The sequence below is a fragment of the Syngnathus leptorhynchus genome, chromosome 6 (genome assembly GCF_054491065.1).
Source record: "Syngnathus leptorhynchus isolate UIUO chromosome 6, UIUO_Slep, whole genome shotgun sequence".
In the NCBI taxonomy this organism is placed as follows: domain Eukaryota; kingdom Metazoa; phylum Chordata; class Actinopteri; order Syngnathiformes; family Syngnathidae; genus Syngnathus; species Syngnathus leptorhynchus.
Window position 1 is genome coordinate 6178442 of NC_141200.1, and position 7833 is coordinate 6186274.

At 49.2% G+C, this 7833-nt stretch overlaps 43 non-coding genes across 43 annotated transcripts; all 43 read left to right on the forward strand.

Moving 5' to 3' along the window:
• The first annotated feature begins 88 nt into the window (after positions 1–88).
• On the forward strand, positions 89–160 carry trnad-guc (transfer RNA aspartic acid (anticodon GUC)). The gene has a single exon. It is a non-coding gene; the product is annotated as a tRNA-Asp (tRNA).
• A 216-nt stretch (positions 161–376) lies between these two features.
• trnad-guc (transfer RNA aspartic acid (anticodon GUC)) lies at positions 377–448 on the forward strand. Its single transcript has one exon. It is a non-coding gene; the product is annotated as a tRNA-Asp (tRNA).
• An 88-nt stretch (positions 449–536) lies between these two features.
• trnad-guc (transfer RNA aspartic acid (anticodon GUC)) lies at positions 537–608 on the forward strand. The gene has a single exon. It is a non-coding gene; the product is annotated as a tRNA-Asp (tRNA).
• An 86-nt stretch (positions 609–694) lies between these two features.
• Positions 695–766, forward strand: trnad-guc (transfer RNA aspartic acid (anticodon GUC)). Its single transcript has one exon. It is a non-coding gene; the product is annotated as a tRNA-Asp (tRNA).
• Positions 767–854: 88 nt separating this feature from the next.
• Positions 855–926, forward strand: trnad-guc (transfer RNA aspartic acid (anticodon GUC)). Its single transcript has one exon. It is a non-coding gene; the product is annotated as a tRNA-Asp (tRNA).
• An 88-nt stretch (positions 927–1014) lies between these two features.
• Positions 1015–1086, forward strand: trnad-guc (transfer RNA aspartic acid (anticodon GUC)). Its single transcript has one exon. It is a non-coding gene; the product is annotated as a tRNA-Asp (tRNA).
• Positions 1087–1174: 88 nt separating this feature from the next.
• On the forward strand, positions 1175–1246 carry trnad-guc (transfer RNA aspartic acid (anticodon GUC)). The gene has a single exon. It is a non-coding gene; the product is annotated as a tRNA-Asp (tRNA).
• Positions 1247–1462: 216 nt separating this feature from the next.
• trnad-guc (transfer RNA aspartic acid (anticodon GUC)) lies at positions 1463–1534 on the forward strand. Its single transcript has one exon. It is a non-coding gene; the product is annotated as a tRNA-Asp (tRNA).
• Positions 1535–1623: 89 nt separating this feature from the next.
• Positions 1624–1695, forward strand: trnad-guc (transfer RNA aspartic acid (anticodon GUC)). Its single transcript has one exon. It is a non-coding gene; the product is annotated as a tRNA-Asp (tRNA).
• An 86-nt stretch (positions 1696–1781) lies between these two features.
• Positions 1782–1853, forward strand: trnad-guc (transfer RNA aspartic acid (anticodon GUC)). The gene has a single exon. It is a non-coding gene; the product is annotated as a tRNA-Asp (tRNA).
• Positions 1854–1941: 88 nt separating this feature from the next.
• Positions 1942–2013, forward strand: trnad-guc (transfer RNA aspartic acid (anticodon GUC)). Its single transcript has one exon. It is a non-coding gene; the product is annotated as a tRNA-Asp (tRNA).
• Positions 2014–2102: 89 nt separating this feature from the next.
• Positions 2103–2174, forward strand: trnad-guc (transfer RNA aspartic acid (anticodon GUC)). The gene has a single exon. It is a non-coding gene; the product is annotated as a tRNA-Asp (tRNA).
• An 87-nt stretch (positions 2175–2261) lies between these two features.
• On the forward strand, positions 2262–2333 carry trnad-guc (transfer RNA aspartic acid (anticodon GUC)). The gene has a single exon. It is a non-coding gene; the product is annotated as a tRNA-Asp (tRNA).
• An 88-nt stretch (positions 2334–2421) lies between these two features.
• trnad-guc (transfer RNA aspartic acid (anticodon GUC)) lies at positions 2422–2493 on the forward strand. The gene has a single exon. It is a non-coding gene; the product is annotated as a tRNA-Asp (tRNA).
• An 88-nt stretch (positions 2494–2581) lies between these two features.
• Positions 2582–2653, forward strand: trnad-guc (transfer RNA aspartic acid (anticodon GUC)). Its single transcript has one exon. It is a non-coding gene; the product is annotated as a tRNA-Asp (tRNA).
• Positions 2654–2742: 89 nt separating this feature from the next.
• Positions 2743–2814, forward strand: trnad-guc (transfer RNA aspartic acid (anticodon GUC)). The gene has a single exon. It is a non-coding gene; the product is annotated as a tRNA-Asp (tRNA).
• An 88-nt stretch (positions 2815–2902) lies between these two features.
• trnad-guc (transfer RNA aspartic acid (anticodon GUC)) lies at positions 2903–2974 on the forward strand. Its single transcript has one exon. It is a non-coding gene; the product is annotated as a tRNA-Asp (tRNA).
• An 88-nt stretch (positions 2975–3062) lies between these two features.
• On the forward strand, positions 3063–3134 carry trnad-guc (transfer RNA aspartic acid (anticodon GUC)). The gene has a single exon. It is a non-coding gene; the product is annotated as a tRNA-Asp (tRNA).
• An 89-nt stretch (positions 3135–3223) lies between these two features.
• On the forward strand, positions 3224–3295 carry trnad-guc (transfer RNA aspartic acid (anticodon GUC)). Its single transcript has one exon. It is a non-coding gene; the product is annotated as a tRNA-Asp (tRNA).
• An 87-nt stretch (positions 3296–3382) lies between these two features.
• Positions 3383–3454, forward strand: trnad-guc (transfer RNA aspartic acid (anticodon GUC)). Its single transcript has one exon. It is a non-coding gene; the product is annotated as a tRNA-Asp (tRNA).
• An 88-nt stretch (positions 3455–3542) lies between these two features.
• trnad-guc (transfer RNA aspartic acid (anticodon GUC)) lies at positions 3543–3614 on the forward strand. The gene has a single exon. It is a non-coding gene; the product is annotated as a tRNA-Asp (tRNA).
• Positions 3615–3703: 89 nt separating this feature from the next.
• Positions 3704–3775, forward strand: trnad-guc (transfer RNA aspartic acid (anticodon GUC)). The gene has a single exon. It is a non-coding gene; the product is annotated as a tRNA-Asp (tRNA).
• An 87-nt stretch (positions 3776–3862) lies between these two features.
• On the forward strand, positions 3863–3934 carry trnad-guc (transfer RNA aspartic acid (anticodon GUC)). The gene has a single exon. It is a non-coding gene; the product is annotated as a tRNA-Asp (tRNA).
• An 88-nt stretch (positions 3935–4022) lies between these two features.
• On the forward strand, positions 4023–4094 carry trnad-guc (transfer RNA aspartic acid (anticodon GUC)). Its single transcript has one exon. It is a non-coding gene; the product is annotated as a tRNA-Asp (tRNA).
• Positions 4095–4183: 89 nt separating this feature from the next.
• On the forward strand, positions 4184–4255 carry trnad-guc (transfer RNA aspartic acid (anticodon GUC)). The gene has a single exon. It is a non-coding gene; the product is annotated as a tRNA-Asp (tRNA).
• An 87-nt stretch (positions 4256–4342) lies between these two features.
• trnad-guc (transfer RNA aspartic acid (anticodon GUC)) lies at positions 4343–4414 on the forward strand. Its single transcript has one exon. It is a non-coding gene; the product is annotated as a tRNA-Asp (tRNA).
• An 88-nt stretch (positions 4415–4502) lies between these two features.
• Positions 4503–4574, forward strand: trnad-guc (transfer RNA aspartic acid (anticodon GUC)). The gene has a single exon. It is a non-coding gene; the product is annotated as a tRNA-Asp (tRNA).
• An 89-nt stretch (positions 4575–4663) lies between these two features.
• On the forward strand, positions 4664–4735 carry trnad-guc (transfer RNA aspartic acid (anticodon GUC)). The gene has a single exon. It is a non-coding gene; the product is annotated as a tRNA-Asp (tRNA).
• Positions 4736–4822: 87 nt separating this feature from the next.
• Positions 4823–4894, forward strand: trnad-guc (transfer RNA aspartic acid (anticodon GUC)). Its single transcript has one exon. It is a non-coding gene; the product is annotated as a tRNA-Asp (tRNA).
• An 88-nt stretch (positions 4895–4982) lies between these two features.
• trnad-guc (transfer RNA aspartic acid (anticodon GUC)) lies at positions 4983–5054 on the forward strand. The gene has a single exon. It is a non-coding gene; the product is annotated as a tRNA-Asp (tRNA).
• An 88-nt stretch (positions 5055–5142) lies between these two features.
• Positions 5143–5214, forward strand: trnad-guc (transfer RNA aspartic acid (anticodon GUC)). Its single transcript has one exon. It is a non-coding gene; the product is annotated as a tRNA-Asp (tRNA).
• Positions 5215–5462: 248 nt separating this feature from the next.
• trnad-guc (transfer RNA aspartic acid (anticodon GUC)) lies at positions 5463–5534 on the forward strand. Its single transcript has one exon. It is a non-coding gene; the product is annotated as a tRNA-Asp (tRNA).
• Positions 5535–5750: 216 nt separating this feature from the next.
• Positions 5751–5822, forward strand: trnad-guc (transfer RNA aspartic acid (anticodon GUC)). The gene has a single exon. It is a non-coding gene; the product is annotated as a tRNA-Asp (tRNA).
• Positions 5823–5910: 88 nt separating this feature from the next.
• Positions 5911–5982, forward strand: trnad-guc (transfer RNA aspartic acid (anticodon GUC)). Its single transcript has one exon. It is a non-coding gene; the product is annotated as a tRNA-Asp (tRNA).
• A 246-nt stretch (positions 5983–6228) lies between these two features.
• Positions 6229–6300, forward strand: trnad-guc (transfer RNA aspartic acid (anticodon GUC)). Its single transcript has one exon. It is a non-coding gene; the product is annotated as a tRNA-Asp (tRNA).
• An 86-nt stretch (positions 6301–6386) lies between these two features.
• On the forward strand, positions 6387–6458 carry trnad-guc (transfer RNA aspartic acid (anticodon GUC)). Its single transcript has one exon. It is a non-coding gene; the product is annotated as a tRNA-Asp (tRNA).
• Positions 6459–6546: 88 nt separating this feature from the next.
• On the forward strand, positions 6547–6618 carry trnad-guc (transfer RNA aspartic acid (anticodon GUC)). Its single transcript has one exon. It is a non-coding gene; the product is annotated as a tRNA-Asp (tRNA).
• An 87-nt stretch (positions 6619–6705) lies between these two features.
• On the forward strand, positions 6706–6777 carry trnad-guc (transfer RNA aspartic acid (anticodon GUC)). The gene has a single exon. It is a non-coding gene; the product is annotated as a tRNA-Asp (tRNA).
• A 249-nt stretch (positions 6778–7026) lies between these two features.
• On the forward strand, positions 7027–7098 carry trnad-guc (transfer RNA aspartic acid (anticodon GUC)). The gene has a single exon. It is a non-coding gene; the product is annotated as a tRNA-Asp (tRNA).
• An 88-nt stretch (positions 7099–7186) lies between these two features.
• On the forward strand, positions 7187–7258 carry trnad-guc (transfer RNA aspartic acid (anticodon GUC)). The gene has a single exon. It is a non-coding gene; the product is annotated as a tRNA-Asp (tRNA).
• Positions 7259–7346: 88 nt separating this feature from the next.
• Positions 7347–7418, forward strand: trnad-guc (transfer RNA aspartic acid (anticodon GUC)). The gene has a single exon. It is a non-coding gene; the product is annotated as a tRNA-Asp (tRNA).
• An 89-nt stretch (positions 7419–7507) lies between these two features.
• On the forward strand, positions 7508–7579 carry trnad-guc (transfer RNA aspartic acid (anticodon GUC)). Its single transcript has one exon. It is a non-coding gene; the product is annotated as a tRNA-Asp (tRNA).
• An 88-nt stretch (positions 7580–7667) lies between these two features.
• On the forward strand, positions 7668–7739 carry trnad-guc (transfer RNA aspartic acid (anticodon GUC)). The gene has a single exon. It is a non-coding gene; the product is annotated as a tRNA-Asp (tRNA).
• The last annotated feature ends 94 nt before the right edge of the window (positions 7740–7833 follow it).

Genomic DNA, 7833 nt, shown 5'->3' on the forward strand with positions numbered 1-7833 from the left:
TTGTCTATAACTACGTTCAAAATGGAATTCTGGGTTTTTGCAAAATGGTATTGAATAAATCAACATGGTAACGCAATTGCCAGCACCTTCCTCGTTAGTATAGTGGACAGTATCTCCGCCTGTCACGCGGAAGACCGGGGTTCGATTCCCCGACGGGGAGTATACGTTTTTGAAAAACCCATTCAGCTAGCTTCCAACTGGTGTTTTAGAGGTGTGATATCTATTTGTCACATAGATGTAAATTCCTTCCTCGTTAGTATAGTGGACAGTATCTCCGCCTGTCAGGAGTGTACCTTTTAGAACAACCCATTCAGCTTGCTTCCACCAACAAGTGTTTTAGAGTTGTGATATTTTTGGCACTGTTGTCATGGCACCGTCCTCGTTAGTATAGTGGACAGTATCTCCGCCTGTCACGCGGAAGACCGGGGTTCGATTCCCCGACGGGGAGTGAACTTTTTTGAACCACCCGTTCAGCTAGCTTCCACCAACAGGTGTTTTACAGGTGTGATATCTTTGCCACTAGTATCATGGCCCCTTCCTCGTTAGTATAGTGGACAGTATCTCCGCCTGTCACGCGGAAGACCGGGGTTCGATTCCCCGACGGGGAGCATACTTTTTTGAAACACCCGTTCAGCTCTTCCACCAACAGGTGTTTTACAGGTGTGATATCTTTGCCACTGTTGTCACAGAACCTTCCTCGTTAGTATAGTGGACAGTATCTCCGCCTGTCACGCGGAAGACCGGGGTTCGATTCCCCGACGGGGAGTGAACTTTTTTGAACCACCCGTTCAGCTAGCTTCCACCAACAGGTGTTTTACAGGTGTGATATCTTTGCCACTGGTAACATGGCCCCTTCCTCGTTAGTATAGTGGACAGTATCTCCGCCTGTCACGCGGAAGACCGGGGTTCGATTCCCCGACGGGGATTGAACTTTTTTGAACCACCCCTCCAGCTAGCTTCCACCAACAGGTGTTTTACAGGTGTGATATCTTTGCCACTGGTATCATGGCCCCTTCCTCGTTAGTATAGTGGACAGTATCTCCGCCTGTCACGCGGAAGACCGGGGTTCGATTCCCCGACGGGGAGTTTACCTTTTTGAAACACCCATTCAGCTAGCTTCCACCAACAAGTGTTTTAGAGTTGTGATATTTTTGCAACAGCAATTAAAGCACCTTCCTCGTTAGTATAGTGGACAGTATCTCCGCCTGTCACGCGGAAGACCGGGGTTCGATTCCCCGATGGGGAGTATACGTTTTTGAAAGACCCATTCAGCTAGCTTCCAACTGGTGTTTTAGAGGTGTGATATCTATTTGTCACATAGATGTAAATTCCTTCCTCGTTAGTATAGTGGACAGTATCTCCGCCTGTCAGGAGACACCTTTTTTGAAACACCCGTTCAGCTAGCTTCCACCAACAGGTGTTTTACAGGTGTGATATTTTTGCCACTGGTATCATGGCCCCTTCCTCGTTAGTATAGTGGACAGTATCTCCGCCTGTCACGCGGAAGACCGGGGTTCGATTCCCCGACGGGGAGTTTACCTTTTTTGAAACACCCGTTCAGCTAGCTTCCACCAACAGGTGTTTTACAGGTGTGATATTTTTGCCACTGTTTTTACGGCACCTTCCTCGTTAGTATAGTGGACAGTATCTCCGCCTGTCACGCGGAAGACCGGGGTTCGATTCCCCGACGGGGAGTTTACCTTTTTGAAAGACCCATTCAGCTAGCTTCACCGACAGGTGTTTTACAGGTGTGATATTTTGCCACTGTTGTCACAGCACCTTCCTCGTTAGTATAGTGGACAGTATCTCCGCCTGTCACGCGGAAGACCGGGGTTCGATTCCTCGACGGGGAGTTTACCTTTTTGAAAGACCCATTCAGCTAGCTTCCACCGACAGGTGTTTTACAGGTGTGATATTTTTGCCACTGTTGTCACGGCACCGTCCTCGTTAGTATAGTGGACAGTATCTCCGCCTGTCACGCGGAAGACCGGGGTTCGATTCCCCGACGGGGAGTTTACCTTTTTTGAAAAACCCGTTCAGCTAGCTTCCACCAACAGGTGTTTTACAGGTGTGATATTTTTGCCACTGTTGTTACAGCACCTTCCTCGTTAGTATAGTGGACAGTATCTCCGCCTGTCACGCGGAAGACCGGGGTTTGATTCCCCGACGGGGAGTTTACCTTTTTGAAAGACCCATTCAGCTAGCTTCACTGACAGGTGTTTTACAGGTGTGATATTTTTGCCACTGTTGTCACAGCACCGTCCTCGTTAGTATAGTGGACAGTATCTCCGCCTGTCACGCGGAAGACCGGGGTTTGATTCCCCGACGGGGAGTTTACCTTTTTGAAAGACCCATTCAGGTAGCTTCCACCAACAGGTGTTTTACAGGTGTGATACTTTTGCCACTGTTGTTACAGCACCTTCCTCGTTAGTATAGTGGACAGTATCTCCGCCTGTCACGCGGAAGACCGGGGTTCGATTCCCCGACGGGGAGTTTACCTTTTTGAAACACCCATTCAGCTAGCTTCCACCAACAAGTGTTTTAGATTTGTGATATTTTTGCAACAGCAATTAAAGCACCTTCCTCGTTAGTATAGTGGACAGTATCTCCGCCTGTCACGCGGAAGACCGGGGTTCGATTCCCCGACGGGGAGTTTACCTTTTTTGAAACACCCGTTCAGCTAGCTTCCACCAACAGGTGTTTTACAGGTGTGATATTTTTGCCACTGTTGTTACAGCACCTTCCTCGTTAGTATAGTGGACAGTATCTCCGCCTGTCACGCGGAAGACCGGGGTTCGATTCCCCGACGGGGAGTTTACCTTTTTGAAACACCCATTCAGCTAGCTTCCACCAACAAGTGTTTTAGAGTTGTGATATTTTTGCAACAGATATTACAGCACCTTCCTCGTTAGTATAGTGGACAGTATCTCCGCCTGTCACGCGGAAGACCGGGGTTCGATTCCCCGACGGGGAGTTTACCTTTTTGAAACACCCATTCAGCTAGCTTCCACCAACAAGTGTTTTAGATTTGTGATATTTTTGCAACAGCAATTAAAGCACCTTCCTCGTTAGTATAGTGGACAGTATCTCCGCCTGTCACGCGGAAGACCGGGGTTCGATTCCCCGACGGGGAGTTTACCTTTTTTGAAACACCCGTTCAGCTAGCTTCCACCAACAGGTGTTTTACAGGTGTGATATTTTTGCCACAGTTTTTACGGCACCTTCCTCGTTAGTATAGTGGACAGTATCTCCGCCTGTCACGCGGAAGACCGGGGTTCGATTCCCCGACGGGGAGTTTACCTTTTTGAAAGACCCATTCAGCTAGCTTCACCGACAGGTGTTTTACAGGTGTGATATTTTTGCCACTGTTGTCACAGCACCTTCCTCGTTAGTATAGTGGACAGTATCTCCGCCTGTCAAGCGGAAGACCGGGGTTCGATTCCCCGACGGGGAGTTTACCTTTTTGAAAGACCCATTCAGCTAGCTTCCACCGACAGGTGTTTTACAGGTGTGATATTTTTGCCACTGTTGTCACAGCACCGTCCTCGTTAGTATAGTGGACAGTATCTCCGCCTGTCACGCGGAAGACCGGGGTTCGATTCCCCGACGGGGAGTTTACCTTTTTTGAAACACCCGTTCAGCTAGCTTCCACCAACAGGTGTTTTACAGGTGTGATATTTTTGCCACTGTTTTTAGGGCACCTTCCTCGTTAGTATAGTGGACAGTATCTCCGCCTGTCACGCGGAAGACCGGGGTTCGATTCCCCGACGGGGAGTTTACCTTTTTGAAAGACCCATTCAGCTAGCTTCACCGACAGGTGTTTTACAGGTGTGATATTTTTGCCACTGTTGTTACAGCACCTTCCTCGTTAGTATAGTGGACAGTATCTCCGCCTGTCACGCGGAAGACCGGGGTTCGATTCCCCGACGGGGAGTTTACCTTTTTGAAAGACCCATTCAGCTAGCTTCCACCGACAGGTGTTTTACAGGTGTGATATTTTTGCCACTGTTGTCACAGCACCGTCCTCGTTAGTATAGTGGACAGTATCTCCGCCTGTCACGCGGAAGACCGGGGTTCGATTCCCCGACGGGGAGTTTACCTTTTTTGAAACACCCGTTCAGCTAGCTTCCACCAACAGGTGTTTTACAGGTGTGATATTTTTGCCACTGTTTTTACGGCACCTTCCTCGTTAGTATAGTGGACAGTATCTCCGCCTGTCACGCGGAAGACCGGGGTTCGATTCCCCGACGGGGAGTTTACCTTTTTGAAAGACCCATTCAGCTAGCTTCACCGACAGGTGTTTTACAGGTGTGATATTTTTGCCACTGTTGTTACAGCACCTTCCTCGTTAGTATAGTGGACAGTATCTCCGCCTGTCACGCGGAAGACCGGGGTTCGATTCCCCGACGGGGAGTTTACCTTTTTGAAAGACCCATTCAGCTAGCTTCCACCGACAGGTGTTTTACAGGTGTGATATTTTTGCCACTGTTGTCACAGCACCGTCCTCGTTAGTATAGTGGACAGTATCTCCGCCTGTCACGCGGAAGACCGGGGTTCGATTCCCCGACGGGGAGTTTACCTTTTTTGAAAAACCCGTTCAGCTAGCTTCCACCAACAGGTGTTTTACAGGTGTGATATTTTTGCCACTGTTGTTACAGCACCTTCCTCGTTAGTATAGTGGACAGTATCTCCGCCTGTCACGCGGAAGACCGGGGTTTGATTCCCCGACGGGGAGTTTACCTTTTTGAAAGACCCATTCAGCTAGCTTCACTGACAGGTGTTTTACAGGTGTGATATTTTTGCCACTGTTGTCACAGCACCGTCCTCGTTAGTATAGTGGACAGTATCTCCGCCTGTCACGCGGAAGACCGGGGTTTGATTCCCCGACGGGGAGTTTACCTTTTTGAAAGACCCATTCAGGTAGCTTCCACCAACAGGTGTTTTACAGGTGTGATACTTTTGCCACTGTTGTTACAGCACCTTCCTCGTTAGTATAGTGGACAGTATCTCTGCCTGTCACGCGGAAGACCGGGGTTCGATTCCCCGACGGGGAGTTTACCTTTTTGAAACACCCATTCAGCTAGCTTCCACCAACAAGTGTTTTAGAGTTGTGATATTTTTGCAACAGATATTACAGCACCTTCCTCGTTAGTATAGTGGACAGTATCTCCGCCTGTCACGCGGAAGACCGGGGTTCGATTCCCCGACGGGGAGTTTACCTTTTTGAAACACCCATTCAGCTAGCTTCCACCAACAAGTGTTTTAGATTTGTGATATTTTTGCAACAGCAATTAAAGCACCTTCCTCGTTAGTATAGTGGACAGTATCTCCGCCTGTCACGCGGAAGACCGGGGTTCGATTCCCCGACGCGGAGTTTACCTTTTTGAAACACCCATTCAGCTAGCTTCCACCAACAAGTGTTTTAGAGTTGTGATATTTTTGCAACAGCAATTAAAGCACCTTCCTCGTTAGTATAGTGGACAGTATCTCCGCCTGTCACGCGGAAGACCGGGGTTCGATTCCCCGACGGGGAGTTTGCCTTTTGGAAAAACCCATTCAGCTAGCTTCCAACTGGTGTTTTAGAGGTGTGATATCTATTTGTCACATAGATGTAAATTCCTTCCTCTTTAGTATAGTGGACAGTATCTCCGCCTGTCAGGAGTGTACCTTTTAGAACAACCCATTCAGCTTGCTTCCACCAACAAGTGTTTTAGAGTTGTGATATTTTTGGCACTGTTGTCATGGCACCGTCCTCGTTAGTATAGTGGACAGTATCTCCGCCTGTCACGCGGAAGACCGGGGTTCGATTCCCTGACGGGGAGTGAACTTTTTTGAACCACCCGTTCAGCTAGCTTCCACCAACAGGTGTTTTACAGGTGTGATATCTTTGCCACTAGTATCATGGCCCCTTCCTCGTTAGTATAGTGGACAGTATCTCCGCCTGTCACGCGGAAGACCGGGGTTCGATTCCCCGACGGGGAGCATACTTTTTTGAAACACCCGTTCAGCTCTTCCACCAACAGGTGTTTTACAGGTGTGATATCTTTGCCACTGTTGTCACAGAACCTTCCTCGTTAGTATAGTGGACAGTATCTCCGCCTGTCACGCGGAAGACCGGGGTTCGATTCCCCGACGGGTAGTGAACTTTTTTGAACCACCCGTTCAGCTAGCTTCCACCAACAGGTGTTTTACAGGTGTGATATCTTTGCCACTGGTATCATGGCCCCTTCCTCGTTAGTATAGTGGACAGTATCTCCGCCTGTCACGCGGAAGACCGGGGTTCGATTCCCCGACGGGGAGCATACTTTTTTGAAACACCCGTTCAGCTCTTCCACCAACAGGTGTTTTACAGGTGTGATATCTTTGCCACTGCTGTCACAGCACCGTCCTCGTTAGTATAGTGGACAGTATCTCCGCCTGTCACGCGGAAGACCGGGGTTCAATTCCCCGACGGGGATTGAACTTTTTTGAACCACCCCTCCAGCTAGCTTCCACCAACAGGTGTTTTACAGGTGTGATATCTTTGCCACTGGTATCATGGCCCCTTCCTCGTTAGTATAGTGGACAGTATCTCCGCCTGTCACGCGGAAGACCGGGGTTCGATTCCCCGACGGGGAGTGAAACTTTTTGAACCACCCATTCAGCTAGCTTCCCCCAACAGTGTTTTAGAGATGTGATATTTTTGCCACTGTTACCAGAGCACCTTCCTCGTTAGTATAGTGGACAGTATCTCCGCCTGTCACGCGGAAGACCGGGGTTCGATTCCCCGACGGGGAGTGCACTGTTTTTGAAACACCCATTCAGCTAGCTTCCACCAAGAGGTGTTTTAGAGGTGTGATATTCTTGCCACTAATGTCAGAGCATCTTCCTCGTTAGTATAGTGGACACTATCTCCGGCTGTCACGCGGAAGACCGGGGTTCGATTCCCCGACGGGGAGTGTAGCTTTTTGAACCACCCATTCAGCTAGCTTCCACCAAGAGGTGTTTTAGAGGTGTGATATTTTTGCCACTGTTAACACAGCACTGTCCTCGTTAGTATAGTGGACAGTATCTCCGCCTGTCACGCGGAAGACCGGGGTTCGATTCCCCGACGGGGAGTGTACTTTTTTGAAACACCCATTCAGCTATCTTCCACCAACAGGTGTTTTAGAGGTGTGAGATTTTTGCCACTGTTGTCACAGCACCGTCCTCGTTAGTATAGTGGACAGTATCTCCGCCTGTCACGCGGAAGACCGGGGTTCGATTCCCTGACGGGGAGTGTACCATTTTGAACCACCGATTCAGCTAGCTTCCACCAACAGGTGTTTTAGAGGTGTGATATTTTTGCCACTGTTTTTAAGGCACCTTCCTCGTTAGTATAGTGGACAGTATCTCCGCCTGTCACGCGGAAGACCGGGGTTCGATTCCCCGACGGGGAGTGTACTTTTTTTGAAACACCCATTCAGCTAGCTTCCACCAAGAGGTGTTTTAGAGGTGTGATATTCTTGCCACTAATGTCAGAGCATCTTCCTCGTTAGTATAGTGGACAGTATCTCCGCCTGTCACGCGGAAGACCGGGGTTCGATTCCCCGACGGGGAGTGTAGCTTTTTGAACCACCCATTCAGCTAGCTTCCACCAAGAGGTTTTTTAGAGGTGTGATATTTTTGCCACTGTTAACACAGCACTGTCCTCGTTAGTATAGTGGACAGTATCTCCGCCTGTCACGCGGAAGACCGGGGTTCGATTCCCCGACGGGGAGTGTACTTTTATGAACCACCCATTCAGCTAGCTTCCACCAGTGTACCTTTTTAAACCACCCATTCTTCCAAATCGCTTCCACAATCAGTTGTTTT